The following is a 12,791-nucleotide window of genomic DNA, read 5'->3' as shown; positions in this document are numbered from 1 at the left end:
CTCCCAGGGAATGAGGGATGGGATGAGAGGGAACGGCCTCCAGCTGTGCCAGGCCAGGGTCAACTTGGATACTGGGAACAATTAATGCCTGGAAAGGGTTTTCCAGCCCAGGGATGAGTTTTAACGGGATCCTGGAGCAATGGGAACTGCACACGGTGGGACGTTTTCAGGCCGGATTTTGCCATGGTAAACAACCCCTTTCCCTGGGTTTGGAATAAACCTGGAGTCAATCGAGGCCCCACGCAGGTCTCTGGGCACAGCAGGGCCATGAGTGCCTGTCATGGTTGAGCACTGGCCCTGCTCCAGGCACCCATGAGAGTCACTCACTGACCCTCCCCTGCCACAGCTGGGCAGAGGAGAGAACAATGTAATGAAGGGCTGGGAGAAAACACTCCAAGGGCAAAACAAGCTCAGCTTAGAGGTACAAAGTGAGTTTATTACTGACAAAATCAGAGCAGGATAATGAGAAGTAAAATGAGCCCTTAAATTAACACCTTTTTTCCCCAAGCCCTCCCTCCTTCCCACCGACAGCGCTGGGGAAAGGGCGTTGGGGGTTTGCTCAGTTTGTCACCTGAGGTTTCCTTCCTCTCCTCAGGGAGAGGAGTCCTTCCCCGGCTGCACCCCGGAGTCCCTCCCACAGGAAACAGTTCTCCATGAACTTGTTCAGCATGGGTCCACTCTAACGGGCAGCAGTCCTGCCAAACCTGCTGCAGCGTGAGTCCCTCCCATGGGCACACGCTCCTCCCAAAACTGCTGCGGTGTTGGTCACTCTTCCATGGGGTTCAGTCCTCCAAGGACAGGCTGCTCCAGCCTGGGAGCAGGGCCCCCTCTCTTCACTGGGTCTCCCACTGGAGCACAGCCACCTTCAGGCATCCACGTGCACTGGCATTGGCACCTCCTCCATGGGCTGTGGATGGATCTCTGCATCCCCCGTGGATCCCCATGGGCTGTGGATGGATCTCTGCATCCCCCATGGATCTCCAGAGGCTGTGGGTGGATCTCTCCATCCCCCTTGGATTCCCATGGGCTGCAGGTGGATCTCTGCATCCCCCATGGGTCCCAATCGGCTGCAGGGGCACAGCTTCTTCACCATTGTCTTCACCACAGCCTGCAGAAGAATCTCGGCTCCAGCACTTGGAGCACCTCCTGCCCCTCCTTCTCCACTGACTCTGGTGTCTCCACGTGGTTTCCCTCACATGTTCTCACCTCCTCCTCTTCTCTGGCTAGGAAAAAACTGTGCATGCCCACTTTGTTGTGTTTTTCTTCTTAAATCTGTTATCACAGAGGTGTCACCAGCCTCTCTCATTGGCCCAGTTTTGGCCAGCAGCATGTCCATTTTCAGAGCCATCAGGGATTGGCTCTGTCGGACACGGTGAAAGCTTCCAGCAGCTTTTCGCAGCAGTCACCTCTATGGCTTATCACGGTGTCCCACAGTGGTAGGGAGGAGAGGAGAGATCCAGCAAGCAGGCATTGTGCAGCAAGAGTCCCTTATTTAATTATTTTACAAACTCTTTTATAGACTTTTTTATTCATAGTCTAATTGGTCAAAGGATCAACCACCCCTTGGGGTGATCAGCTAAAATCCTAAAACATCCATTGTCAAAATATTTTTCTACTGTACTATAAACAAAGTTTTGCAAGGTCGTAGGAGTTCATAGCTTATAGACCTCTACTAATATCTTCCATGAGAGAGAAAAATATCTCATGAGACTGGAAAGAAGCAAGAAAAAATCTTGCTAGCTGCATATTTTTATCCACAATTCCCCTTTTTTTGTTTTTTAAGATAACAATTCTACAAGGTATTAATCCTAAATAGAAATTTACATCAGTTATAGATTCTAAATATAGCCTTAAGGGCTTGTCATAGGTTAGCAAGCATAGTCGCAGAAGGGATGTCCTTGCTAAGGGGTGCTTACAGTTTCCTCTGAGACCTGATACAACCTATCAGCTGGCCAGTTTGAATATGGACAATTCTTTAAGCCACTTAAAGTTGTGACTGCCTCTGTGAGCCGCACTTAAGAACAGACAAACTCCCCCCTAAGCTCTCTCTCATTTCTGGCTCTGGGGCAGGTGGCTGCGGGGCCCGAGCGGGGCCCAGTGGGCCAGGCCCAGGCCCTGCTTGGGCCAGGCCAGGCCGGGCCACGGCTCCAGGATGACCCCCCCCAGCAGGGCTGTGGGCAGCCAGAGCGGCTTGGAACCACCCCCCTCCACTGCGGCCAAGATTTCAGCAGAGCGGCACCACTGTCCGGCAGAGGTCAGGTGACCAACAGCAATAAGCCACATTCCAGCTGCAAGGCCGAGGTGAGATTAACACTTTTATTGCTGTGAAGAGCTGAAAACCTGAGGGAAGAGAGAGAGGAGATGTTTAAAGCTGAAATTCTGTTGTGAAGCTCTGATATATCAGAGTATCCCGTCGTAATTTCAGAAAGATATGGGGGGTGGAGTGCTGAACTTGTAAGCGAAAGCACCTGCGCTGAGATAGGCAGATGCTGATGCAGCTGTAATTTCATGAGAAGTTTGGACAGGGAGAGATGGACCAGATGACTTTTGCTCCAAATGGGAAAGGAGAAACCTCAGTCCCTAGAGATGCTCCCAGAGATAGTCTTAACGATGAAGATGAGGAAGACCCTTTGCTCCAGGGGAAGGAGAAGGGCCTCTGTTTTTGTTTCTGAACGGCTCAACCTTAAAATTATACCCCAAAAACCTTCAAGAGTGGACCCTCAAAAGCAGTTGTGGGAAAACCAATTGCTATCTGTGTGTGACCTCTAAAAGCTGCAAGTCGGGGGAAGGGACTCACATGCCAGCAGAGAGACCTCTTCCTAAATGGACTGAACAATATTTGGAAGTGGGCAGCTGTCTCGTTGTGATACTGTTTTCATAGCACGAGCAACAAGAGACTTTCTTTCTAAATGGACTGAACAAGGTTATTATGGAAGTGATAAACAGACTGAACATCTTAAGGGTTGTCTTTTTACATTGTCAGTGGGAGAAGGGAGAAAGGTGGGGGAGGAGGAGAGTTCTGAAGGTGGTATAATTTTTTTCTTCACCTCTTTTAGGTCTGTTCATAAACTTGTTTATATTCTTTCAAGTTTGGTGCCTGCTTTGCATTTCTCCTAATTCTTATCTCACAGAAGATAAACAGTAATGAGTATTTTAGACCAAGCCACTACAGGGCTTTAACTATCTGACTCCATAACAAGAAATTTAAAGTTCAGTCTCTGCTTGTGGAAGGACCATCTGCCTGATGGTTGACATCCTGATCATCGTCAGAAGAGTCATTAGGCTGATGATCTACGTTCTGGTCACCATTTGGATGGTCTGCATTCTGGTCATCATTTGGAGGTTGCCTGTTCTGCCTCTGGTGCCGTAGGTCAGGGCGAACACATGTTGAAGGTAGCCACCGTAGCCCAGTATCTGTGGAAACGCAAGCATACCCACGACCCCAAACGATAAGCTCATGCGGGCCTTCCCACTGGTTAGTGAGTAAATTCTGTACCCAGACTTTTGCCCGGGGCAGTTGTGTGTCGCCTGCAGACTGCAATGAGAGAAAATGATTCAGAATAACAGGGTTATTTGAATTTTGTGGTACTGTAAGGTGATTAATTGTATACAAAGCTTTTTCTAGTCGGCTCTGTGGGGTTTCTCCATGCATTCCCCTTTTTGTTTTTCCAAAACATGCTTCAAAGTACCATGGGCACGTTCGACAATGGCTTGGCCAGTAGGACAATGTGGGATACTGAAGGTATGGTCTACACCCCATAGGTGCAAGAACTGCCACATCTTCTCCGAGGCATAGACAGGACCATTATCAGTCTTCACAGTAGCCCAGGACCGAGAAAGCCAATTTCCAATGGGCAATGACATCACGGCCCTTCTCTCCAGTGTGAGCAGAAGCCCACATAGCTGAGGAGAAAGTGTCAATAGACAAGTGCACATATTTTAGCCAACCAAATTCAGGGATGTGAGTTACATCCGTTTGCCAAATCTGCAAGGCTTTTAGCCCTCTGGGGTTTAGCCCTGGTAGCAAAGGCACAGCAAGTCCGTGATAGTCAGCACAAGCGCTGACGATGTCATGTGCTTCGGTTGGCATCAAAGGAAATTGCTTCTGCAGGGTATGTGCACTTTGATGGAAGAAACCGTGCGATGCCTTGGCTTGTGCAATTTTGTCTGGCTGAGGCCCTACCCACGCAGGGTTGGCCAGCATGTCAGCCCTGGCATTGCCTTCTGTTAAAAAGCCTGGTAAATCGGTGTGGCTTCGAATGTGCAGAATGTAACACGGATGCACACGAGCCTGAATTGCAGACCACAAGGTTTGCAACAGCGAAAACAGAGCCGCATTGTTCACCTCCTTCAGAAATGAACAATCGGAGTGTTGGGAGATATCTGCTACATAGCAGAGTCAGTAACCAAATTCAAAGGTTCCTGTGAGAATCGTTGAAAAGCCATGGTAACAGCCCTTAATTCAACTAACTAAGCAGAGCCTGACTCGTGGCCTTTCAGCACCTGCCATTCAGATCCCTCCTTCCAGGTAACAATGGCTTTCCCAGTTTTCCCAGAACCATCCATAAAGACGCTGGGTCCTTGCACTGGCACTCAGCTATTTCTCAACCACAAGGAAAGTACGGTCGATTTTGCCAACTGCAGTAATTTATGGCTGGGCAGATGGTAAGTGATCTGCCCTGAAAAGTTTTGCAGCACACTTTGCAAAGGAGCACTATGGATAAGGCTCCACTCAAAGTATTCCTTTGAGATCAGAATGACAATTACTGCAGGATCCGCAGCCATCAATTGCAAACACCGTTGGCGGCATTTGATTATCAGAGAAGCGACCAATTCAAACACTGTGGTCACAGTCCTTTTCGGCTGATGGGGCAAAAAGACCCATTCTAGGATATGCAAAGGATCAGACCATTGTGCATTCCACTGGCCAATGATACCTGTAGGACAGAGGTCTGGAATAGTAATGAAAACAGTGATAGCAATGGAGGGATCCACTTGATAAACCTGACGAGCGGAAACAGCCCGTTGGACCTCCTGCAGCGCTCATCACACTTACGGAGTCAACTCCCGAGGTGAATTCAGATCAGGGTCCTCCTTTAAAATATTAAAAAGCAGAGAAAGTTACTTCGTAGTTAGACCTAAATAAGATCGTAACCAATTGATGACACCCAGCAGTTTCTGAGCATCATTCAAACTTTTAGTTGAATCCGGGAATTGCACCTCTTGGCGTTGGATAGTTTGGTCCGAAATTTTTACTCCTAAATATTTCCAAGGAGGATGCTGTTGAACTTTCTCTGGAGCTACCTCTAACTCATAGGCATGCAGACCAGCGAGCAGCTGAAGCTGTATTCTCAGCAGCTCATCCCAGGTGGACGCTGCCACCCAGATATCATCCATGTAATGGTAGCAGTGTGCATCAGGAAACTGCTCACAGACTCCGGATAAAGCTTGGGTGACGTACCACTGACAGATAATTGGGCTGTTCCTCAACCTTTGAGGGAGGACCTTCAATTGGTATCTCTTAGCAGGTTCAGCATTGTTAACGGCAGGCACAGTAAAGGCAAACTTTGGTTTGTCATCGGGATGCAAAGGAATTGTGAAAAAGCAATCCTTCAAATCAATGATCAGGATGTCCCACCCCGTAGGAATCATGGTGGGAGAGAGCATGCCAGGCTGCAATGCCCCCATACCTTCCATTACTGCATTAACTTTCCGGAGGTCCTGCCATAATCTCCATTTTCCTGATTCCTTCTTAATTACAAAACCAGGAGTATTCCAGGGACTAGTAGAAGACACCATGTGCCCCTGTTGTAACTGTTCCCGAACCAGATGACGAAGGGCGTCTAACTTCTCCTTTGGTAGGGGCTACTGCAGCTCAAAGATTGGTGTGTTAGTCAGCCACTGTTGGGGTCTCCTCCCCTGCCATGGAGCCCTGGGAGATGGGCCCTGGGGGGGAGACACGGGGTTTCCCTGCCCCTGCTCAGCCTTGTTCCCCATTGGTTGGTTTGGGTTCCCCGGTGTGGCCAAGGACCCTGGGGTCCCATGACTGCGGAGTTCCTGAGCAGAGCCCCGGCCATGTGGCTGGAGAAATAAACATCTCTGAAACGTCTACCGTGAATCTGTCCATATATACTTCGCTTTCCACGAGACTCCTGGTTTGAAATATGCTTGTTGCAGTAATCCCCGCTGTGGGACAAGCCACCACAAAGGCAGTGTAGGATGCTGTGCGCCCTCACGCACAGTGACCCCTATCAAAAATTTGTCCCAATCCATACCCCCAAGCTGCCAACACATCCCGCCGCCAAAGGTTAAGGGAAGTGGTAGCAACATAAGGCCTAATTGTAGCTGTGTGCCCCTCTGAGTCCTTCACCCTCACAGGCCGTTCGCTTAAATAGCTCTGTGTGGTTCCTCCTACTCCTGCGATGGCCGATCCCACAGAAGCTAAAGGCCATGAGGGAGGCCATGCAGAGAAGGAGATGATAGTTACATCAGCATCTGTATCAATCAAACCTCGAAGCTGAATCCGGGGTGGATGGGCGTTCGGCGGGATCAGGGTACATGTCATCTTTGGCCTTTGGTCAGAGATGTCTGCAGTCCAGAAGGCCTGCGGAAGTCCTGTAGATCCACTGCCATTATCTTTGTGAGTTTGTTGTTCTATGCTGGGGACACAAGACTTAAAAGGCACTAATTTAGCAAGGCAAGTCTTTTCAGGAATAGTGACAAGGGGTTTTTGCGTGGAGACCATAGCATGAATCTGACCTGTAAAGTCAGCATCAATAACTCTTGAGTGCACTAAGATTCCTTGATGGGTAACATCAGGTTTTCCCACCAGCATTGCACTGGATCCCTGGGCTAGGGGTCCATATGCATCCAAGGGAACCTTATAAATACCACTAGAGTCTAAGAAGACTGCTGCTGAGGTGTGGGTGTCAAAACTGTCTGATCCCTGGCTGCTGTCTGTAGGGTAGCTGAGTAGGCTTGTGCCTGTACCTGTGCCACCCTCTGGGGGAGCGACTGCATCAGAGAGTAATTCCCCTTCCTTGCACCCCGGCGGAAGTTTCCCAACAAAGGCCGACCATCGGCATGAGTCTGGCATCTACAATAGTCCGAGCAATGCCCTGGCCAGCCACACCTCTTGCACTGGGGCATCGCTGTGTTCTCTTTTTGGCTCGGCTTAGGCCGTTTCTGTTTTTTCACGTGTTTGGGTTGCTTTGGTTCACGAGCAGAAGATGCGTGAACAGGCTGCAAAAGCGCAGCCAAAGCAGACCTTTTCTGGTTCCCAGATCCCACCTTAGAGCAGGCCTCGACCTGCTGTGAGTTCAGGTTCTCCTGGTAATGCATCTATGATTTTTCTGTGCTCCTCGTTCACATTATCTCTCACTAACTGCCTTAACATCTGCCTTAACCTGTCATCATCAACCTGCTTCTCGAGAGAAGCAGTGACCTTCTCCATGAAAGAGAGATATGACTCGGATCGCCCCGAATTATTTCTGTATATCGCTTTCTAGGAGCAGCCATCTCTATGGTTTTGAACAGGGCTGTCATGCCAACCTGTTGAGCTTGCTGCAGGACGCTAGAGGACAAGGTACCCTGGAGATTGGGATCAGAGAAGGCACCAGTCCCCATAAGAGCATCTGTCCCCACTGCACGTCTAGGCTCCTCAGCAGAGAGCTGCATATTCCCTAATGCAGCCTTGTCGGCCAGCTTTCTCCAGGTAGTCTCAAAAACTGCACATTGTACAGGTTGAAATAGGATTTGACCTAAGTGCCTGATATCAAATGGAGCAAGCAAATCCGTGTTTATTACCCTTATCATTTGCATAACCTCAGCAGAACCTAGCCCATGTTGTGTAACCTTGGATTGCAGACCCTGTGCAACCTTCCAGGCAATTACCTCATGCTTATCATGCTGGCCTGAATTTGGGAGAGCCTTATACACTGGGAAAGCTCGGATCTCCCCTTTCAGGGTGTCACTACCATCCTGAACGACTGGTGCAGCCTGTGGATGCAGTGTAACAGCTTCCCGATTACTCTCAGGATCTTCAACTCTGCATGGCATCCCCAGTGTTTCCAATAAATCCCAATCGCCTTCCTCCAGAGCCTGCATCTTAAGTGACTCCCAGAAACGGTTGTAGTGGGTCAGATGCACTGTCACAGTGCAGTCCGGGAAGGTCCAGGGGCGAGACCGGAGCAGCCTTTTCTTTCGCTGCCCAGTACAGCGGCATTACACCCTGGGGCCAAAGCCTCCTCTGCCTCTGTCTTGGTTTTGAAAGACAGGTGTCTGCTAAGGAAGGCAGAAGCCTCCCTTGAAGTGGCAGATATAACCCCTTTTCCCTCTGAGTTATTATATTTTGAAATCAAGGGCCTTTAGGCGAAGATGTGGGAAATAGGAATAACAGTTCTTTACTATATATATATATATATATATATATATATATGTATATAACCAGTCAAACAAAACAACAACAACTCTGGCAGTAACAGCAATCACAAACCCAGTGCCAGCCTTCTCGGCTGTCGGACCCTTTCCCCTCGGGTGCAGTTCCGCTCGCAGCCGGCAGGGGCGCTGGCGGCTCCCGGTGAGCAGGGCAGGTGCGATGGTTCCCCCGCGGCTGCAGGGGGCGCTCCGGAGCGAGCTCGGGAAACACGCGGCACCAGTGCCCTGCGGTCCCGGGGAAGGATGGAACAAAGGCTTCACAAACCCCTGGGCAGCCGATCCCGGACTCTCAGGAACAGCAGGCTGGAACGGCAGGCTGGAGCGGCAGGCACAAGCACAAATCCCAGATGGCAGACGAGGTGTATCCAAACGGGAAACTCCCCTGAGGTCTGGGCAGGCAGGGTGAGCATGGCTACAACGCAGCGAAGGCTCGAAGCAGCAGCGGGGCAGGGCAGCCACAGCCCGGCCTCCAGCAGGGCAGGGAAAGCGGCTTTGGGATCCCGGCGTTGTTTCCAGCGGAAAGAAAAAACAGCCGAGAAAAAGGAACCAGCAGCTCCTTTCTCTCCAGCTTCTCTCTCCGGACGCTGAGAGCGAACTGAACCCACACCCAGGTGAAACAAAAGAGTGGCCAAGCCCTTTTTGTCTTCTCTTAAGCACCCAGCGATTTATTGTCTTAGAAACAGAATGAGGGAAAATTCCTTTAACAGAAAAAAAACTAGATCTCTTAAAACCCCAACAGAAGGAGATGAAATCTCACCCATCGTAGCCCTGCCGGTGGGATCCATGGACGCTCCGTTGGGCAGGAGGTCACAGCTGGAAACCACCTGCACCGTGGGGAGACCTGGGAATGAGGAGAGAACAGACCCATGGAGTCGTGTCCCTTGCAGCTCCCTGGATTCCTATGCCAGGCCCACAGATCCCATCCCTCTCCCACAGATCCCACCCCTAGAGATCCAGTCCATTCCCACAGATCCCAGCCCAGCCCCCAGCTCCCCCCACTCTGGTTGTACTGGCCCTGTCTCCACGTCACTGTTGGCCACGTGCCGGTTCCTCTCCTTGAGCCGGGTCTGGCCATCCCAATGTCTCAGGTCTGGCTATCCCAATGTCTCAGGTCTGGCTATCCCAATGTCCCAGGTCTGGCTGTACCAATATTCCGGGTCTGGCTGTCCCAATATCCTGGGTCTGGCTGTCCCAGTATCCTGGATCTGGCTATCCAAATATCCCAGGTCTGGCTATCCCAATATCCTTACTCGAGTCCCGCTCCCATCCCCGTGCCTGCAGCTCCATCCAGCCCCGCTCGCTGTGGCAGCGCTCGGAGGGGGTCCCATCCACATCCCCGTGATCAGGGACTGGGGGACCCCAGGCCAGGCTCTGACAGCGCCACTTCCAGGTACTGCAGGGAGTGGAGAACTGGGGGGACACAGAGATCTGGGGGGGTGGGAGTTTGGGGATCCAGGGGGTCCACAGGTCAAGGAGAGGAGGGACTTGAAGAGCTGGGAAAGCTGGAAGGAGGTTCAGGGGCTCAGAGTCAAGGAAAGGGGGTGCAGGGACTGGGAGAGGTGGGATGGGGTGTCCAGGGAATCCTGTGCTCAGGGAAGGGGATGCCAGGGGCCCTCAGTGTGAGGGAAGGAGGGTCTGGGGGCTGGGAAATGCAGGAATGGGGGCCCAGGGGTCCCAGGGTCAGGGAAAATGGTGTATCTGGGGGCTGGGAGAGGCAGGGTGACCAGGAAAAGGTTGTGTTGGTGCCGGATAAGGGGGTGCAGGGGGGTCTCAGTGCCAGGGAAAGGGGTAAAAGGGCATCCTGGTTCTCAGGAATGGGAGTCCAGGGGGGTCTCAGGGTCAAGGAAAGGGGAGTGCAGGGACTGGGAGAGGTAGAAGGGAGTTCCAGGGGGCCCCTGTTGTCCTGGGTTGCAGTGTATTCTATCACCATCCTCGTGAGTTGTTGAAACCAGGTGGGGCAGTGTTTTCCTTGCCTCCTCCCCCCAGACTATCTTTCTGTTAATTGCCCATCATTGTCCTGCGGCCTGACTCAGAGATAACTCCCTCTGGACCATCTTCTGTTAATGAGCCTAATCAACACTTGGCCTCATGACTCATTACCCCATTGTGAGATGCTCCACCCAGAGGGAGGAACCAAGCATCCCATCGTGGATATAATCTGAGACTCTGAACACCAGAGACAACCCTTCCCACTGGATTTCCAGAGGACAGGAGCACACAGCCACCACTGGACCTTCTGAGGAAGAGCAGACCCTTTTTCTACAGGATCACTGCTTCAGAGGACTGCAGCCACCATTCAACCAGACTGCTACCACCCCCCTGATTAACAGGGTGTCAGGTTGTATCCTGACTCTGTCAGTTTGAACCAGTGTTTTCTTCTACTTTTATTCCTTTTCTTTAATTTCGCCATTAAATTGTTATTCTGACTTGGTGCCTCCCACTGGTTTGTTTTCAAACTAGTACACCTGTGCCCAGGACAGGGGAGTCCAGGGTTTCCCAGAATAGGGGGATAATGGGGGGGGGGACACCTGCCACATCCGGGAAGGGGAGTACAGGGCGTCTCCGGTTTTGCAGAAAGGTGGGGCTTGGGGCTGGGAAAGGCAGGAATGGGGGTCCGAGGCATTCCAGGGCATCCCAGGATCCAGAACACAGGAAGTCTGAGGCTGGGAGACATGGGAGAGCCAGGAAAAGGGGAGCAGAGGGGTCCTGATGTCTGGAAATAAGGGATTTAGGGGGGTCCCTGTGGAGGATAACGGGGAGCAGGGGGGTCCCGATGCTGCGAATGGGGGTTATGGGGGTCCCGTTCCGGGAAACAGCAGTTCAGGGGGCTCCCGGGGGGGCCAAGGTCCCAGTCCCCCCTCGCCGCCCCCAGGAGCCCCCAGCCCCAGCGCTGGAGCCATCGCGCTGCTCCGGGCAGATCCCGGCGGTGCAGGTTGGGAGATGCGGCAGTGCCCGAGGGAGGGTGGGGGAACGGGGGGATCACTTCCAGCTGTCCCCGGGAAGGCTCTGTAAATCCCAGTTAATCCCAGTCACTCCCAGTGTATCCCCAGCCACCCCCAGTATGGTTACACACACTCCCAGTATATCCCAGTTGCCCTCAGCATGTCCGTAGTCATTCCCAGACACTCCCAGTGGTCCCAGGAAGGCGTTTGTCATCCCATTATCATACCAGTCACGCCCAGTATATCCCAGTTGCCTCCAGCATACATCCAGTCCTTCCCAGTTACTCCAGTTTGCTTGCAGAATGATCCCAGTTGCTCTCAGTTGCTCCCAGTAGCCAAAGTGTGATCCCAGTTGCTCCCTTTCAACACCAATATGAACCCAGCAACCTCCAGTATAATCCTAGTCACATGCCAGCACTCCCAGTATGGTCACAGTATAATCGCAGTTATTTCCAGTCACTCCCAGTATGGGCCCAGTTGCCTCCACCATGGTTCCAGTTGCTTCCTAGATCAACCCAGTCAGTCCCAGTATGATGCCATTTGCTCCCAGCATGCTCCCTGTTGCTGTCACCCCCAGTATGGGGGATGATATGCATGCCGCGTTTCCCAGTCACTCTCAGATACTCCCAGTATTAGTCCAGTCACGCCCAATAGGATCCAAATATGACCCCAGTGTGCTCCCAGTCACTGCCAGTATGAACCAGTTGCACCCCACAGGTTCCAGTGGCTCTCTTTCACCCTCACTTTTTTTCCAGTCACTCCCAGTTCCCTCCAGCATATTCCCAGTCACTCCCAGTTCCTCCCAGCATGATCGCATTTGCTTACAACCACTCCCAGTCAGCCTCAGTGTAGTCGCACTCACTGCCAGTATGATCCCAGTCACTTCCAGCATCATCCCAGTTCATCACAGCAGAAGCCCAGTTGCTTCCAATCACCCCCAGCATGCATCCAGTCACTCCCAGTTGCTCCCAGTTGCTCCCAGTCACCCTCAGCATGATCCCAGTCACTCCCACTGTATCCCATTTGCCCCCAGTATGGTCTCAATTGCCCCCCGCAGGCTCCTACTCACTCCCAGTATGATCCCAGCATGATCCCAGTCTCCCTCAGTGGGATCGCAGTCTCCCCCGGCATGGGCCCAGCTACTCCCAGTATGATGTCAGTACGATCCCAGTACAGCCCAGTCACTGCCAGTATGATCTCAGTACGATCCCAGAACAAAGCAGTGACTGCCAGTGGTGCCACTCCTGGGATCCCCCAGCCCTCTCTGCGTTCCCCCTCCCGGCTCTCCAGGCTCCGAGAGGAGCCCCAAGGGCTGCAAGTCCCCACCCAGGGTCCCCAGCAAGGCCCAGTTTGGATGTGCAGCCCCCAATGTTCCCAGTTTCCCTCTCCTTTCCCCGGGCCGGGTTGCCCCGC

General features: G+C 52.1%; 1 long non-coding RNA gene across 1 annotated transcript; it reads right to left on the bottom strand.

The window, feature by feature from the left end:
• Positions 1–9,072: 9,072 nt before the first annotated feature.
• Positions 9,073–12,141, bottom strand: LOC116438674. Its single transcript, XR_004237873.1, has 2 exons — positions 11,606–12,141; positions 9,073–9,277 (listed from the first exon to the last, which is right to left on the bottom strand). It is a non-coding gene; the product is annotated as an uncharacterized LOC116438674 (long non-coding RNA).
• Between the last annotated feature and the right edge of the window lie 650 nt (positions 12,142–12,791).

Source organism: Corvus moneduloides, unplaced genomic scaffold, assembly GCF_009650955.1.
Source record: "Corvus moneduloides isolate bCorMon1 unplaced genomic scaffold, bCorMon1.pri SUPER_scaffold_79_arrow_ctg1, whole genome shotgun sequence".
NCBI lineage: Eukaryota > Metazoa > Chordata > Aves > Passeriformes > Corvidae > Corvus > Corvus moneduloides.
Note: the sequence above shows the minus strand (reverse complement) of the source record. Positions and strands in the feature narration are given on the sequence as shown.